Raw genomic sequence first — 18,984 nt, 5'->3', positions numbered from 1 at the left:
TGTTTCCCCACCAAAATGTGAACCCTGTATCACTGACATCCAGGACACAGACTAGTCCACAGTAGAGGCTCAACAGAGGTTGAATGAAGAAAAATATGTATTCACCAATATTTATTTTTATCAGCCATTCACAATTTGTAAAGTTTTGGCTGCTTTATGTAAAGTGCTTTGATGGCATAACAATAGAAAGAAACTGACATTTTCAAGAAATTTTATCCTCTAGAGAGCAATGCTAAGTCCATATCATCCTCCCAAAGGCCCTTTTGTGGTAGGTTAGACAGGAAACCAAGGCCCAGAGAAGTCCTGTAACTTTTCTAGTGTCAGGCCAGAGACTGGAACCCAGGTCTTCAGTTTCATGGATTCTTCCTACAGAACTATCTGTTTAACAAATGAAAAAGCTTCCAGAATGAAAACAGGCCATTGCATCTACATTTGCCAACATGCTAGAAAAAAGCGTAAATACCATACCTTGCTCTTGGGTGGCGGGTTGCTGCAGGATTCTAAATCCACAAGAGACTGGGGATCTTTCATGAGAGCTCAGTGAAAACCTTGCTTTGGTACCAGACAGAATAGCAGATCCAAGTTCTCAAAGATTTCCAAATAGTTGTGCTAAAAATAATTTTCTCGTTTAGTCCCAAAGAGCCAGAGGCCCTGGAAGTCATTCATCGAGGGAGGCTCAACTCAGGGACCAGTTAAAATTACGGTTTTGTTTGGGATGAACTTTCATTGCCTGCGATCCTTGACTGGTAAGTTTAGAGGCTTCTCCATCTCTGTGTGTTGTGGCCTCATTTTTAGATTTGTTTACTTAATTTTTTCCCTCTTCATTTGTTTTCCACTGAGTGGATGTTTCAGGAAAAAAAAATTACTCACTGACTGGAAATTAGTTGTTAACTTAGAGAAAAGAGCCATTTCCTATTAGAGAGGTTTTTCAGATAGACTCTTCAGATTCTGGACATAGGATGGTGTCTCATGGAATAACAAGAAACACTGTCCCCACTCTTGGTAAATATGGCAGGAAAATGGCCCCTCATTCTATGTACTGCGAAAAGAAAGAGGGTTATGAATACCGTTCTGATGCTTTCTTTGTTCTTTGCTGAATGGATAAATGATTGAGTTTTTTTTTTTTTGGAAACTAATATGTCTTTGTGGTTTAAAGAACTGATCATAACAACTTAAAAGGCAGAATGATTCTTCAAAGCCTGTGACTAGTCATCTTTGGAGCAATCAATTTCTTTGTTTCCTTCTGCCATGTATCTCTTATATCTCCTTGGCAACAGCAATATATAATTTATGATGTCATTTATGGAAATTAAATGACTGAAAAAAATCTTGTTTTTATCTTGCTTTTCACCTCATTTTTCTCAAGCAATGAGAACTCTAATGGAAAGAAATATTTCTGGAGTTAGAGAAGTGAACATTGACCACAGATCTGACCAAGAAGATTGGTGGGCTCCCATTCAAATGGGCTCTATCTGCTTTAGGTATCCATCCTTCAATCTGGAGGAAATGGTCTTTTGAATTTGTTGGCTGTCCAAAATGTCAATGCGATCATGGTGTGGTCAGAACAGTAACATGAGCATAGAAGCTAGTCATAATTTTTTGCTAAATTAGAGTAGAATCTTAATCACATAGAGTCCCTGGGTTTGTTTTCTCATCTTCAAAACAAAATGGTTGTCCTCGATCATTTCTAAGTTCCTCACAGTTCTTAATATTCTCTAACAAAATGCTGGTGCCTGATGTTACCCATTTAACAAACTTAATTTGAGATGTTCATTTATTTGTTTATAAGTGATGACTTCTTAAATGGCCTTTTGTCACTCACTCTTCTTTAGCATAGCACAATCTCTTCCAGGCAGCTGAGAAGTAAATGAATTTGTTGACCAATAAAAGAATAGATATGTTCTTATTTTTCTGCCTTAACTTGGCCAAGTGTTGAATACAATTTGTGGATATTCATATTTGCTTTTTGTATCATTCATGACTTCTCTAATTTCCCATTAATGCTGTTTACCACACTTTTGAGGATAAGGTTTCTTGTATCATTAAAGTATCACAGTATTTTTTCTGTTTTCTAATACAGATTTGATTTTTTAAAAGATTATTTTTCATCTCAGACAATTTATTGTAATCTATATTTTCCTAGACTTATTCTTCTTCCCAGAGAGAATGAACCTGTGAAATTGTCTCCTAGAGCAGTGGTCCCCAACCTTTTTGGCACCAGGGGCCAGTTTCATGGAAGACAATTTCTCCATGGACTGGGGTAGGGGATGGTTTGGGGATGATTCAAGTGCATTACATTTATTGTGCTGTCAGACCTCTCTGCTGATGACAATCTGTATTTGCAGCTGCTCCCCAGTGCTGGCATCAGCATCTCAGCTCCACCTCAGATCATCAGGCATTAGGTTCTCACAAGGAACACGCAACCTAGATCCCTCGCATGCGCAGTTTACAGTAGGGTTTGTGTTCCTGTGGGAATCTAATGCCGCTGCTGATCCGACAGGAGGCGGAGCTCATGAGGTGAGGTGAGCGATGGGGAGCAGCTGTAAATACTGGTGAAGCTTTGCTTGCTCGCCCTCCGCTCAGCTTCTGCTGTGTGGCCCAGTTCCTAACAGGCCACCGACCAGGACTGGTCCTCAGCCTGGGGCTTGGGGGTTGAAGTCCTAGAGCATTCAAGCCTCAGATGTAGATAAAGCTTGGCAGTGTCTATTTCACTAAGTTATTTTCATACTTATTTTGGAAGTAGTGGTGAAAAGTGATGGGCTGAGAAATATGCTAAAGGGAATATTGGCTCAGAGTAAAAATTCAGATTCCATTTTTACCTGCCACTCATTCTGAGGCCAGAAGTCTGTGCTAGGCAGGCAATTTTTATTATACCTCCCAGCCTGTGCTCTTTTCGGCCCCTGGAAAGTTTACTTTTCAACTGATTTCAGTTCAACTCATTCCAATCCAGTCAATGTTCCCAGAGCATCTAACAGTATAGTATGCTGGTACACCAGCTCTCAAAAAAAAAAAAAAAAAAAAAAAACGAAAAAAACAAAAAACAAAAAACAAACAAACTCAAAAGTTTAGATTTGTAGCTTTTGTCAATTTTCTTGGTGTAAACACTATCATGGTCAGTATGTGCAGAATTGGCCCTTGCTGGCTCGTCTGAGCTGGCTCAGCACACCTCTGATCTCTCTCTCTCTCTTTCTCTCTCTCTCTCTCTCTCTCTCTCACACACACACACACACATTTTGCTAGGTGCTATAATTATGTAAAAAAGGAAGGTTCTAGCTGGTGTATAATGAGCATGTACAATGTGCTAATGCATTTACAAGCATCACCTCCTTTAGTTCATGCCATAATGTCTTGAGGTGAATAAACTTATTATCCTCCTTTTATAGATGAGTAATTTAGACAGTCTGATCCACAATTGACCTACCAACCACTATAGCAGATTTCCTCCCTAGGGTGTTGCTAACATTACAAGATCAGGTTTCTGCATCCAAACAACTTGAAATCAGGTGAACTGCACCTACCTCCTCCTCCTCCTCCCCACAGATGCACTGGGTTCTGTAAGGAGTTGAATCTTCTCTTTCTAGCCTCAGTGCCCTGCTTGTCTTAGTGTCATCTCCTGCTGCAGCAAGTCCCTAGTAACCATGTCCTTTCTGTGCCCCTTTTTCCTGTTCACATTTATCTTCTGTATACATCACTTTCTCCAGAAAGTCTCCCTGATATTCTCAAGCAGGTGCAACCTTGCTTTCCCCTGAACCCTCCTAGCCCATTATTTGGATCTCTCTTATGCAATTTAGCTCACTGGTTCTCAACTAGATCTACTGATTCAGCACACCAGTGAATTAAGTACAGGCATTTATATTTTAAAAATCTCTGTGAGTGATTCTGATGGGCAGACAGGCTCTGGGAATCTTTGCTTTATCTACTCTTGGTCAAGTGATGCCCCATCTCTTCGTCCTTCCAAACCTGGGAGTTTTGGTGATACAAATCTGGTTTTCTTTGTCTCTCATCCTGCTTTTTTATTCATTACTTCATCATATATTTATTTAGCTGCTACTACATGCCAGATGCTGAATGCTTGATCTTGGTGTTCAGTGGAGAGCAAATGTAGAGCCCTTGTAGAGACAAAATCTAGAGGGAAAGACGGACACTCATCAAATAATCACAGAACTATGTTTAACAGGATGTTAATTGAGTGTTAATTCCCATCCACTTGGAATTTCAGTTGAGGACACAAAACAGAGAACAATGGGCAATCAATGCTCACACACCCACTTAGAACTTGTTAAAGGCCAGCTGGATCTGACACTGACCATCATCTATTTTCCATCCACATAGGAGAAAACTAGGAATTCAGAAAGTGTTAGTGACTGAAGGGAGCTGCCAAGGCAGACAGTTGTTAGCTGGTAAGGGAGTGCTGAAGTGTTTCCCTCCTTCCTTCCTATGGGGAGGGAATGGAAGGGTTTCCCCCTCTAGCCGAGTGACAAGGACCCCAAGGGAATCTCTGAAAAGACTGGGGCGCCTGCAAGAAGTGAACTATTTATCTCACTCTCCAGTTGGATGTCAGCTGAGCTGTGAGACTGAGAGCCTTACAGTTATCACGGGATCAGAGAAATGTGATCTACGAGTTTTGTGAGAGCCTGACCCACTCCTGGAGTTGGAGGTCTTACGTGATCACAGAAACTGAACAACTCTTGAGCAGAAGGCGGCTGGTGAAGAGAGAGCAGTGCAGGCATCAGTGTTGGAGAGGAAAGAAGACATGAGCTTCCCAAGCAGCTGGTGGCCCTGAGGAAGGCAGCTGGGATTGGGCCATCCAGATGGGACCTCCTGAGCCTAGAAGGAGTCCTCCTGGGGTGAGGAAGCCACTGTGATGCCATTGAGTGCATCACTGAGTGCAGAAGCTGAGGCTGGTATTTGAGCAATGCAAGCTGTCAACCAAGGAGTGTATTACAGGTGTCAGGGCACTGCATAGCATGGAGGTCCCACAGGGAGCCACCGGTGACCCTGTGAATATGTTCCCCCTCAGAGAGCCAGCACTGGGATATCCGGGGCACAGAGCAGACACTGGTAGCCAGGAGAGAACCATACAAATAGCACTTGTTAAGTAAAAATAATTTGGTCACTTTTTTTCTAATTCTTCTATCTTCTGACCTGACTCTAGAGATGCTGACAGCGGAAAGGGGGTGGCAGGAGAGGGGTGAAGGGTGAAAGGGCATAGCATATCCTGAGCTGAAGCCATGGCGAGGGGACAAACTGCTTTGGATGTGAAATAAAAGTTTTGATTTAGATATGTCTTTTTAATTTCTAAAAATGAGTCACAATTGACTAATGAAATTGTTATGTAACTGAAAGTTACCAGAGAGCCAAGAAATTTGCCTGAAATGTCCTGAAAGGGTAGAGAAGAAAGATCCAACAGAATTTGGCTAGAACAAATGGTGGGAGAACAATGAAGTTGTTTCTTGTTTACATCATATTAAGGATGGATAAGATCATTTGATAAATTCAATAAACTTTGGAGAGTGCTCTGAAAGAAAAGTATAAGGATGTCGTGGAGTGTTTAGCAGGGCAACATAGTTGAGTCTATGGGTTGAAGGGGCTTGCCTAAAGAAATGACATCTGCACTATAATATGAAATAAAAGTAGCCATGAACCAGGCAGGGGTGAGAAAACACTTCTAGGCTGAGAAGACACCATGTGCAAAGGCCCTGAGGTGCTGCGTGGAGGCGATTGGGAAGGAGCAAAGACGAGCATGAGCCTGGAGGGAGGATGAGCCTGCACCAGGAGGGCTCTGCAGACCACGGAGGGCTCTGTTCTTTATCCTCAGGGCAGTAGGAGCCCTGGAAGGTCTGTGAGCAGGATTTTATGGACCAGACTGTTGACTCTCCCTCACCCCTGATTACAACAATGAGGATGATGTAGGTAGAGGTGGTGCCTGCTGCCACTTTCCTGGCTTTTCAGTGTGACTTCGACAAGCTGAAAAGACCCAGTTTGGTTTCTAAACAGAACCTGCTTTCATTGTAGGGAAAGAGGGGGTTTCTTAAGAGAAAAGGATTTTTAAAAATGCAATTCGCCCATTCATTGAATGAACAAATGTCATTGACCCCTATGTGTACCAGGCACTGCCCCAGGCACTGGACATACAGCTTTGAAAGAGGAAGGCAGGATGCCCATGCACAGAGCTCACATTCCAGTGGGAGTTCCATGGCATTAGAGAAGAAAGGGGCTTCAGACGACATCTATCTAATTTTCTCATTTTGTAGACAAAAAACCAGATTCAATGAGAATTACTTGCCCAAAGATTTATATGCTAAGCCAGTGGTAGAACTCAGGTCCCTGCAAGATGCCTCAAATTCTCTCATCTACATAGCACAGCCTCTCACCAAGACTTGAATCCTAACTTCACATGCAGAGGAAACTTCACTTTGTTTTAAATACATAAATACCCATTATTGTGGATAATTGTGAATGAACAATATAGCATTATCCTGGATCATAATACTTGATCATTGCCCAAAATGTCACTTCTCATATTTTAAAACATAAGAAACTTTTAAAAACTACAGAAAACTTTAAACATATACACAAGTAGAGATAAGTAAATATTAATAAATGAGTCCCCATATGCCCATTGTGCTGGTCAGAAGTTTAGCATCAAATGGATAGGGAATAATATTAAGGGAGAATGCATTTTCCCTGACCCTTTTGTCTTCAGGAGGAGAAATTTTCCTAAATACCCTCTTGTCCTCCCCTACTCCTATATTGATTTTACCCCAGGGAAGGTGGGATGAATTACGCGATATGCAAATTTGCAAAGAACAACTGGGCATGTTCAGATGGATTGACTGGAGATGAAAATCTGTCCAATGCCTGAAAATCTGGATTAGAAAGCCTTCACTTCTGAGCAACAACCTTTTTTAAAAAGTAGGTTTGCTGTACAATTTTAAAAGTACAAAATTCACCCTTTCAGTGTGGACAGTTTGAGTTTTGGCCAGCGTACACAGTTGTGTAACCACCACCACAAGCCAGACATAGAGCATTTCCATCCCTCCAAAATGTTCTCTCACAGCCCTTTGTAGCTGCTCTCCTTTTCCACCCCGCTGCCTGCAACCACTGATCTTATTTCTGTCCCTGTAATTTTGCCTTTTCCAGAATGTCATACAAATGGAATTGTACAATATGTGGGCTTTTTTTTTTTTTTTCTGAGACAGGATCTCTCTCTGTCCCCAGGGCTAGAGTGCAGTGGCGTGATCATAGCTCACTGCAACCTTAAACTCTCAGGCTCAAGCGATCCTCCTGCCTCAGCCTCCCAAGTAGCTGGGACTACAGGCATGAGCCACTATGCTTGGTTATTTTTTTTCTATTTTTTAGTACAGATGGGGTCTTGCTCTTGCTCAGGCTGCTCTTGAACTCTTGACCTCAAGCAAACCTCCCGTCACAGCTTCCCAGAGTGCTAGGATTACAGGCATGAGCCACCACGCCTGGCTTTTGAGGCTTTCTTCTTTTATTTAACATAATGCGTTTGAGAGCCATTCATGTTGCATGTTTCTTTCATTGCTGAGTGGTGTTTGTTGTACCACAATTTGTTTATCCAAGTACCAGCTGATGGACATTAGGTTTGTTTCCAGTTTTGGGTTATCCTGAATGAAATCTACAATAAGCGTTTATGTATAGGTCTTTGTGTGGTTGTATGTTTTCATTTCTCTTGGGTAAATATCCAGGAGTGGGATTTCTGGATGATATGTTCAACATACATTTAACTTTAGAGGAAAGTGCCAAACTGTTTCTAAAGAGTCATTTTGCATTTATGCCATTCTGCATTTTCAGCAGAAATGTATGAAACTTTGTTGTTCTACATCCTTCCCAGCACTTGGTATTTCTTAGTTTTGCTTTCAAATTTTAACTATTGCATTATGATTTTAATCTGTATTTCCCCAGTGGTGTTGAGGATCTCTTCACATGCTTATTTGCCCTCCATATATCTTCTGTGGTGAAGTATCAGTTCAAATCTTTTGCTTATTTTGGGTTATTTATTTATCATAAAAATTCTTTATCTATTCTAGATACATATCAGATATGTGTTTTGCGAATATTTTTCCCAGTCTATGACTTGACTTTTTATTTACTTAACAGTATCTTTTGACAAGAAGAGTTTAATTTTGATTAAATACAATCTATCAACTTTTTTCATCTATACTAGTGTTTTTAATGTCCTGTCTAAAAAATTTTTTTTGACCCAAATATTTTCACCTAGAAACTTTTAGTTTTAGGCTCTGCATCGAGATCTATAGTCCATTTTAAACCAATTTTGTATATGGGGGTGAGGTAAGGGTCAAGGTATGTTTGGTTTTTTTTTTCCATGTTAAGAGATTGAGGCCAGGTGCAGTGGCTCACGCCTGTAATCCTAGCACTCTGGGAGGCCGAGGCGGGTGGATCATTTGACCTCCGGAGTTCGAGACCAGCCTGAGCAAGAGCGAGACCCTGTCTCCACTAAAAATAGAAAGAAATTAGCTGGACAACTAAAAATATACAGAAAAAATTAGCTGGGCATGGTGGCGCATGCCTGTAGTCTCAGCTACTTGGGAGGCTGAGGTAGGAGGATTGCTTGAGCCCAAGAGTTTGAGGTTGCTATGAGCTAGGCTGATGCCATGGCACTCTAGCCCGGGCAACAGAGTGAGACTCTGACTCAAAAAAAACCCCAAAAACAAAACAAAACAGAGATTGAATATACAAATAATGGCCAGACATATAAAAATAGAACTCTACCCCATAACCTGCAGCAAGCTTTCCAGGAAACCAACGCTTTATCTACAATAACTTGCTCAGGAAGCCAGACTACTATTAATATGTCATACTTGTAGACTGTCAGACTGCTATTTGTAATAACAATCCAGAAAGCTAAACAGTAGGCCCCAAACAGCCAGGACTTAATTAATAGTTGACAGCTTCCCTAATTTTTGTCCCCACTTACAACTTAAGTCCAATCAGAGAAAGCCAAATATGCACCTCTAACCAATCCCATAGGATGCCCCACTTCTAGTTAGCTGCTCCCAGCTCCCCCCAGGACAGTAGCCGTCAGCCAGAGCACACCTGAAGCCTCCCATTTTTCCACTATAAACCTTTCCCACTGCTTGCCTTTGGGTCTCTCCTAAAATGTGAATGACAGTGCTAATTCCCTTGCCATAGTAAGCTCTGAATAAGTAGCCTTTGCTTGTTCTCATTTGGTTGGTCTTTATTTCCATACTATGGAAGTGAACACATACTTTGTTTAATTTCTCAACCTGTATACCTCTCTGGAGGGAGGATAGGTACTGTTTATTGGGGCCTCCAATGAGCGTGAGAAAGCCAAGCCCTACTTTTAAGGGGTCTGCAGTCTGGTAGAGGAAGCCAGACTTCCACATGAGTTATACTTGATACAGACTCAGGGACAAGAATGTGCACCTTACAATGAGCACCTTAGGGCAATAACTCTATCTTAGTCATCTTTGCATCATTCATTTGTAGCCAAGGTCTGGAATCCAGATGTGCTCGATATAAGTTGGTTGATTTAATGATTGATTCTAATTAGATGCCAAAATACAAGCAGGGAAAGTAGTGTCTAATTCTGATTGGGTTCTGGAGGCAACCCCTGATGGGTATGTATCAACAGCCAAGTAAATCACTCTCTTACTTTGCTACAGCAACTACCTGAGTTCAGGTCATGGTGTCTCTCACCTGGCATCTTGCAGCAGCCTCTTAACTGTTCTCCCCACCCTTGCAGTTTTTTGCCTTCAAGTTCACCTCTAGTCTGCTGGTGAAGTGAATCCAAATAGTGGGTATTTGATAAATGAATATTTGCTAAGTGAATGAGTAACATCATTCCCGTATTTAAAACCATTTCAATAATTAAATACACTCTGTTTTTATCTGACCCAAAGGGAAAATAAATCTATGACAACAAAGAATGCACAATGAAAAAAACATGTGTTGAGAATCTATTATTTGCCAGGCACTTGACACATTTTAAAAACCTGTATATTCAAAGTATATATTGAATTTAGACCTCATTCTTAGGTAGTTCCCATGTTGAAGTGTTGATTGAAGCTAGATGCTTAATTTGAAAACATTTGACTGTTTGAATTTTGAACTGGATTGTAAAAGAATAAAAACATTTGCAACAATGATGATAATTATAACAACGTTGAGAATAAAGATGATAGCTTACTTGTATTTAATGTTTACTACATGCCATGCACTGTACCAGCTCCTAACATTTATTTTATTTTCCTAGTGGCTGCATGAGGTGGGGATGCCTCACCTTACGCTCCACGAAGAAAAAGAATAAGGACTCGTTCATCATTAGAACCATGGATCAGAGGATGCTTTCCACAAATACATACTAAGTATTATTATTCCCATTGCACATCTACATAAACTATGGCTTCAGGAGGCAAGGAACTTGTCCCAAGGCATGCAGTTGGTAATTTTTGGAACAAAGATGTGAAGTGTTTAGTTTCAAGCAGAATGTTCTAAGGCCTCAAGTTTCCGCAATAAAAATTACTTCTCCCAAAGTGTCCAGCTAGACTGTGGGTGGGACATGACCAGCCAAGAAATCCTGCTGGCTACAGCCCAGAGGGCTGGTTTGAGGTGAGACAGAAAGGAAGGAGGGGAGCCCCTGAGGCCAGCAGGGCATATTTGGGTAATGCCCCCTCATGAAGGAAAAGAGAAAAGCTAAAAGGGAAGCAGGACCTGAGAGCTCATCTCCTTGCTGGGAGAGGAAGTAAGCAGCCAGCTAGCAATAACCTCCAGCGTGTTAAGCATAATGAGGAATTGGCTCAAGGGCATCCCATTACATAGACCTTGGCAAGGGGGAAAATAAAGGGAAAATCACAGAAGGTGCAAATGGAAAGAGGGGTTATTTGCCAGTACATGGGGTGGCATTGGTTGGAGTCGTGAGACCCACTTTGCTCTTGGATTCCCAGAGCACCTTGGCAGTCAAAATCCTGCTGTAACTTCCAGCTGGATATGAGCTGCTCCTTCTATGTTGAACAGCCATGGTCACTGTGATGCCCACATCTGGCCTCCCAGGACATTATTCAGTGGGCCCAAACAAGGGGTCAATCTGAAGAGTTGTAGCTGGCAGTCCAGAAGAAATCTTCAAGGGGCTAATAGTTAATACCATTTATTGGGACTCCTAAGTTGAAGGCAGTATATAATACCACCCACTTATTAAGCACCTACTATATTCCAGCTACAGTGAATCCTGACCACTTAGCGAAGTAGGTATTATTATCTTCTTATTACAGATGTGGAAACCGAAGCTTCCAAATGAGAGACTGCGCAAGGTCATGAACCTACTGAGTGATAGATTTGATATTCAAACCAGGATTTTTCTGATCCTCAAACTAAATCCTTAGTTTAATATGACAGTGACAGCACTTAACTCCTTGGATTGCTATAAAGGTTAATTGAAATAATGCATAGAAAATGATTCACGTGTTGCCTGGCATGTCATGGGTGCTCCATAACGATGAGGTAGGTGAATAGTGCTAACATCATTGCCACTGCTCTTATCACTTCAGCTTTGGCTGCTGTACTTTGATAAGTGCCGTTGTCTGGCCTGTGTTCTTTGCACTCCTCTTGCTTGCATCTGCAAACCACCCAGAGGCCCATCTTTGGTTGCAGGGAAGTCAGAGGTCTGGGGGCAGCATCCCTATTAAATGATGAAAACCTCTCTATCCTGAGAATTTTAAGAGTGTCTTTGTGACATTATATAGGCATAAAAATAGTAGTGATTGGAGGTAGGGGAAAGAAAGTAGACTAGAGGCAGCCTGTGAGTGCTGCTTTCAGGGAGAGGATCAAAAGTTGAAGGTGGATGCTCACCTAGAGATGGGCCTTCTTGGAAAGAGCATTGTGCATCATCAGAGAAGTGACAGGGGACAATCAGAGTGAAGGAGAGGGTGACAGGGTGATCTACTCGGCAAGATCAGAAGGTACCTATGGGAGGCGTCCACACATGGGAAAGGACAGGAGGAGAGACACCCAGGACCCCATGCTTACCCCATGGACCCTGTGGCCCGAGATAGTAGGGGGCCTCCATCACTGGAGACCTCAGGACTGATCAGCGAGCTGCTTGGAGTCTGTGCAGTGACATTATACTGGAGAGTGGGCACAGCAGGGACCTGGTGGCTTCAGTTTCCAGGTTGCTGCAACTGACGCCATTCTGAGCTCTCAGGCCCAGAATACCTGGTCTACACAGAGCCTGGCTTTGCTGCAGCTGCCTCCACATTGTCCCAGACAGGCCAGGGGGGGAGCAGGGAGAGCAGATGCTCTCATATACCCCATGACTGGAAGCCGAGCACCCCACCACCCCATGGAGGATTTGAGCAGAACAGTTGCCTCAGATGCCACCTGAGAAGCCCTGCAGTGAATGCCTCCATGGGACCTGGGCAGGGGAAGAGCCCTGGCCACCTGGAAGACCAGTCCCACGGCCCTATGCCCCAGACCCTTATGCTGTCACCCAGCCCCATGGCGCTGCCCCCGCAGTTCCCATGCTGCCACCCAGCCCTGCAGCTCCAGTACTGCTACTGGGCCCCTGAAGTCCAATGCTTTGTCAGGCACTTGCCAGTTTTGAGCTGTCATTGCACATGGACCCAGCTGGAGCAAACACCTACAGCCCTGACACCCACAACCACTGCCTAGATAGTATCACCCAGCTGCCATTGTCACCACCATTGGGAGACCCTGGCAGAGCAATCTCCCTCAGTGCCAATCTCCATGGAGAACCTCTCATGAAGACCACCACCTCAACCTTCCAACAAAGACCTGAAGAACAATCCACGACAACACACAAAGATCATCCAGCACTGGCTTGAACTATGACAGTCACAAAGGAATGGGACAAAACAGAATAGTTGCATTTAAAGGCTCTCAGTGTACCCGCCTCTCACCTGCCGGGTCAGTATTCCAGAGTAGGACACCAAAGCACCATCTAGGGACCTTCCCATCTTTTTACTAAGTAGGAGAGTTCCCATCAAGGGAGAACAGGTGTGCTGCAAACCTATCTGCAGTGAGCTGAGAGAATAGGTTTCAGATGAGAAGAAACCAGCAAAAGAACTCTGGCAACATGAGAAAACAAGCTAGTTATACACCCCCAAGAGATAACAATAGATCCACAGCATTAGATACCAACAAAAAGGAAATTGTCAAAATGTCAGAAATGGAATTCAGAATATGGATGACAATTAAGATGAATAGGATTGAAGGGAAAGTTGAAAACCAAAACAAAGAAGCCAAAACAAATATTTAAGGATGTCAATGAACAAAATGAAAAAGTTGCAAAAGAGCTAGACAACATAAGAAAGGATATAATTAAACTTAAAGAAATGAAATAGTCATTTAGGGAATTTAAAATTACAGCAGAAAGCTTTAAAAACAGACTAGACCAAGCAGAAGCAAGACTCTCAAAGCTTGAAGATAAGGCTCTTGAACTAACACTGTCAGTCAAAGATGCAGAAAAAAGAATTAAGAAGAATGAAAACTCACTCAGAGAAATATGGGACTGTATGAAGCATATCAATGTATGAATTATAGATATCCCTGAGGGAGAAGAGGAAGAAGCAAAAAGCCTGGAAAATCTATTTGAGGGAATTATTGAGGAAAACTTCCCTGGTATCACCAGAGATTCAGATAAGCTGATATAAAATGGGAACACTGCGAAGATTTATAGAAAACAGGACATCTCTGAGACACATAGTCATCCACTTGGCCAAAGTCAAAACAAAGAAGAAAATTCTACAAGCTGCAAGACGAAAGCAACAACTAACCTACAAAAGAAAACCCATCAGGCTAATGGCAGGCTTCTCAGTGGAGACCTTACAAGTCACAAGAGATTGGGGCCCCATTTTTAGTGTTTTTAAGCAGAACATCTGCCAGCTAAGAATCTTGCATCCTGCAAAACTAAGCTTTAAAAATGATGGAGAAATAAAACCTTTTCCAGATAAGCAAACACTAAAGGAATTTGTCACTACTAGATCTGCCATACAGGAAATGCTCATAACAGCAAAATACATACCCACCAGTGTAAAAACACCCAAAAGTTAAAGTTCACAGCTCTTATAAAACAGTAGCAAAAAAGGGAAAACAAAACAACAAAGTATTATTCAACATGATGAACAGAACACATATCAAGACTAACACTGAACATGAATGGTCTAAATGCTCCATTTAAAAGAAATAGACAGGCTGAATGGATGACAAAACATACCCAAGTATACACTATCTCCAAGAAACATATTTAACTTGCAAGGACTCAAACAGACTCAAGGTGAAGGGATGGAAAAAGATATTCCATGTAAATGGAAACCAAAAGTGAGCAGGTATAGCCATTCCCATATCAGATAAAATAGTTTTTAAATGAATAATGATAAAGAAAGGCAAAGAAGGCATTATATAATGGTAAAGGGAACAATTTAACAAGAAGACATAACAATCCTAACTATATATGCACCTAACACAGTAACACCCAGATTCATAAAGCAAATCCTACTAGACCTAAGCAAACAAAATGGCAGCACTGTAATTGCTGGGAACTTCAACATCCCACTGACAGAGCTGGACACATCATCAAAGCATAAAATCAATAAAGAAACACTGGACTTAAACAGTATTCTAGAACAAATGGACCTAATAGACTTTTACAGAACATTATATCCAAAAACTATTGAATATACATTCTTCTCATCAGCACATAGGACACTCTCCAAGATTGATCATATCTTAGGCCACAAAACAAGTCTCAGAAAAGTAAAAAAAAATCAAAATCATATCATGTGTCTTCTCAGAACAATCAGTTCAAGGGAAACACTCAAATCTACACAAAGTCATAAAAATTAAACAACATGGTGCTGAACGATCCTTGGGTCAATGATGAAATTGAGATGGAAATCAAAAGATTCCTTGAACTGAATGGCAAAGAGGACACAAGCTTCCAAAATCTATGGGATACAGAAAAAGCAGTCCTAAGGGGAAAATCCATATCCTTAAATGCCTACATCACAAAGACAGAAAGATCACAAGTTAACAACCTAATGTCACATTTCAAGGAATTAGGAAAAGAAGAGCTAACTAAACCCAAAGCCAGCAGAAGAAAAGAAATAACAAAGCTCAGAGCAGAACTAAACCAAATGGAAATAAATAAAACAACAAAAAATGCAAAGGATAAATGAAACAAAAAGTTGGTTCTTTGGACATATAAAGAAAATTTATAGACCATTAGCCAGATTAACCGGAAATAGCAAAGAAAGGATTTAAAGGAGCTCAATCAGAAATGAAAAAGTAGATATTAAAACTGATACCACAGAAATACAAAATTTCATCTGTGAATACTATGAAAACCTCTATGCACATGAACTGGAAAATGTAGAGGAAATGAATAAATTCCTGAAAACACACAACCTCCACCTCTCAAGCCTGAATTAGGAAGAAATAGAAATCCTGAACAGACCAATAATGAGTAGTGAGATTGAAGCAGTAATAAAAAAAAATCTCCAAAACAAACAAACAAAAAAGTCCTGAACCAGGTAAATTCACAGCCAAATTCTATCAGATCTACAAACAAGAACTGATATCTATCCTACAGAAATTATTCCATGACACTGAGAAGGAGGGAATCCTCTGTAACTCATTCTACAAAGCCAGTATCACCTTGATATTAAAGCCAGGAAAGGACACACACAAAAAAAGAAAACTACAGACCAATATCCCTTATAAATATAGATGAAAAAATCCTCAACAAAATACTAGCAAATTGAATTCAACAGCATATCATAAATATTATTCACCATGATCAAGTGGGTTTCATCCCAGAGATGTAAGGATGGTTTAACATACACAAATCAATAAACATGATTTACCACATAAACAGAAGCAAAAGCAAAGACTGTGTGATCATCTCAATAGATGCAGAAAAAGTATTTGATGAAATCCAGCACTCTTTCATGATAAAAACCCTCAACAAACTATGCATAGAAGGAACATACCTCAAAAGAATAAAAGCTATATATGACAAATCCATAGCCAACATCATATTGAATGGGGAAAAGTGGAAAGTATTCCCCCTAAGAACTGGAATAAGACAAGGGTACCCACTGTCACTATTTCCGTTGAACATAGTACCAGAAGTCCTAGCCAGAGAAATCAGGCAACAGAAAGAAATAAAGACATCTAAATTAGGAAAGAGGAGCTTAAATTATCTCTGCTGATGATATGATCTTGTATCTAGCAAACCCTAAAGACTCCACCAAGAGACTCCTGGAATTGATAAATGAATTCAGTAAAGTCTCAGGTTACAAAATAAATGTATACAAATCAGTAGCATTTCTATATACTAATAACAGTCAAACTGAGAGTGAAATCAAGGACTCAAAGCCATTTACAATAGCTACCAAGAAAATATTTATATAATACCTAGGAATATACTTAACCAAAGACATGAAAGATCTCTTCAAGGAGAACTATAAAACACTGACAAAAGAAATTATAGATAACACAAACAAATGGAAAAACATCTCATGTTCATAGATTGGTAGAATCAATATTGTTAAAAGGTCTATAATGCCCAAAGCAATTTAGAGATTCAATATAATCCCCATCAAAATACCAATGTCATATTTCACAGAACAAGAAAAAATAATTCTACCTTGCATTTGGAACCAACCAAGAGCCTGAATATCCCAAGCAATCTTAAGCAAAAAGAACAAATCTGGAAGCATCACATTGCCTGACTTGAAATTATTCTGCAAGGCTATAGTAATCAAAGCAGTATGGTACTGGTATAAAAGTAGAGATATAGACCAATGGAACAGAATAGACAACCCAGATATAAAACCATGTAGCTACAACCAACCGATCTTTGACAAAACAGACAACAAAGTACACTGGGGAAAGGAAGTCTTATTCATTAAATGGTGCCGGGAAAACTGGATAGCCACATGCAGAAGAATGAAACAGGGCCCCTATCTCTTGCTATACACAACAATTAACTGAACATGGATAAAAGACTTAAATGTAAGGCATGAAACCATAAAAGTTCTGGAAGAAACATAGGAAAAACTCTTTCAGTCATAGGCAAAGAATTTATGAAGAAGATCCCAATGGCAATCACAACGACAACAAACATAAATAAATGGGACTTAATTAAATTGAAAAGCTTCTTCACAGCAAAGGAAACAATCTACAGAGTAAATAGATAACCTACAGAATGGGAGAAAATGTTCACAAACTATAAATCCAATGGCTAATATCCAGAATCTACAAATAACTCAAACAAAAAATGAACAACCCCATTAAAAAGTGGGCAAAAAAGGCCGGGCGCGGTGGCTCACGCCTGTAATCCTAGCACTCTGGGAGGCCGAGGCGGATGGATCGCTCGAGGTCAAGAGTTCGAGACCAGCCTGAGCAAGAGTGAGACCCCGTCTCTACTAAAAATAGAAAGAAATTATCTGGCCAACTAAAATATATATAGAAAAAATTAGCCGGGCATGGTGGCGCATGCCTGTAGTCCCAGCTACTCGGGAGGCTGAGGCAGTAGGATTGCTTAAGCCCAGGAGTTTGAGGTTGCTGTGAGCTAGGCTGATGCCACGGCACTCACTCTAGCCAGGGCAACAAAGTGACACTCTGTCTTAAAAAAAAAAAAAAAAAGTGGGCAAAAGACATGAACAGAAGTTTTTCTAAAGAAGAAAGTCAAATGGCCAACAAACATATAAGAAAATTCTCAATATTACTAATCACTGGGGAAATGCAAATTAAAGCCACAATAAGACACCACCTTACCCATGTCAGAATGGCTGTTATTAAAAAGTCAAAAACCAGTAGATGCTGGTGTGGATGCATAGAGAAAGGAACACTTCTATATTGTTGATGGGGACCGCAAATTAGCACAACCTCTATGGAAAACACTATGGAGATTCCTCCAAGAAATAAATGTAGACTTAACCATTCGATCCAGCAATCCCACTACTGGTTATCTACCCAAAAGAAAAGAAGTCATTTTATCAAAAAGACACCTGCACTTGAATGTTTATTGCATCACAGTTCACAATTGCAAAGATGTGGAATCAACCTAAGTGCCCATTCATTCATGAGTGGATTAAGAAAATATGGTATGTATATACCATGGAGTACCACTCAGCCATAAAAAAGAATGAAATAATGTCTTTTGTAGCAACTTGAATGGAACTGGAGACTATTATCCTAAGTGAATTTTCTAAAGAATGGAAAAACAAACACCACATGTACTCTCTAATAATTGGGAGCTAAATGATGGGCACACATGAGCACAAAGAGAGGTAAAAGTGATTGGAAACAAGGAAGAGAAAAGAATGGTAGGGGATGGGGGCTAAAAAACTTGCCTATCGGGTACAATGAATAATATTCTGGTGATGGGTATGCTAAAAGCCCCGATTTAAGCATTATACAAAATATCCATGTAACAAAAACATTGATACTTCCTTAATATTTTGAAATAAAAACAAATAGTAGTGATCATAATAGTGCTGTGTTAACAGCTTACATTATTATTTACTAGGAAAACACCCTAAATTCACTTCTTTTCAGGCACGTTTTGGTGTTTCTAAATGTTTACCAGATAGTGGGCAACCCATGTTCTCTGCTTTTCCTATTGCTAAAAACATGCAAGGCATTCTGGGGAGGGGCCTGTGGACATGAGCCACATTCAGGGTCAAGAACTACAGTAGATCCAACAAAGGCAAAGACTTGGCGGCAGGTGGTACCTTTTGTACACACATCCCCATCCAGCCAAAACAATGTCCTCAGCAGACTCTGTCACAGTGGAGAGTGAGCTGGGAAATCCAACAATGACTCATAGTGTGCTGGGGAAGAAAGCTGAGTATTGTGGTTTGGCCAAAAAAAAAAAAAAAAAAGACAAAAGCAATGGAATGTTACCCTAGAGTCTAAATTAGCAGGACTCTTCATATCTTCTCTCTTCCCACTGAC

The 18,984-nt window shown here is 40.7% G+C and overlaps 1 protein-coding gene across 4 annotated transcripts in view; it reads right to left on the bottom strand.

Moving 5' to 3' along the window:
* Nucleotides 1-18,984, bottom strand: part of C1QTNF7 (C1q and TNF related 7) — a 111,509-nt gene that overhangs the window by 11,526 nt on the left and 80,999 nt on the right. Inside the window, exon 1 of one of the 4 annotated variants that reach the window (XM_045548924.1) lies at nucleotides 469-567. The exons of the other annotated variants lie outside the window; for them this stretch is intronic. The gene's annotated coding sequence lies outside the window, so the exon portion shown is untranslated. Of the gene's footprint in view, nucleotides 1-468; nucleotides 568-18,984 lie in introns of those variants that run through there. 4 annotated transcript variants of the gene reach the window in all.

This window comes from Lemur catta, chromosome 4, assembly GCF_020740605.2.
Source record: "Lemur catta isolate mLemCat1 chromosome 4, mLemCat1.pri, whole genome shotgun sequence".
NCBI lineage: Eukaryota > Metazoa > Chordata > Mammalia > Primates > Lemuridae > Lemur > Lemur catta.
The sequence above is the reverse complement of the archived record's forward strand: the minus strand, read 5'-3'. Positions and strand labels throughout refer to the sequence as shown.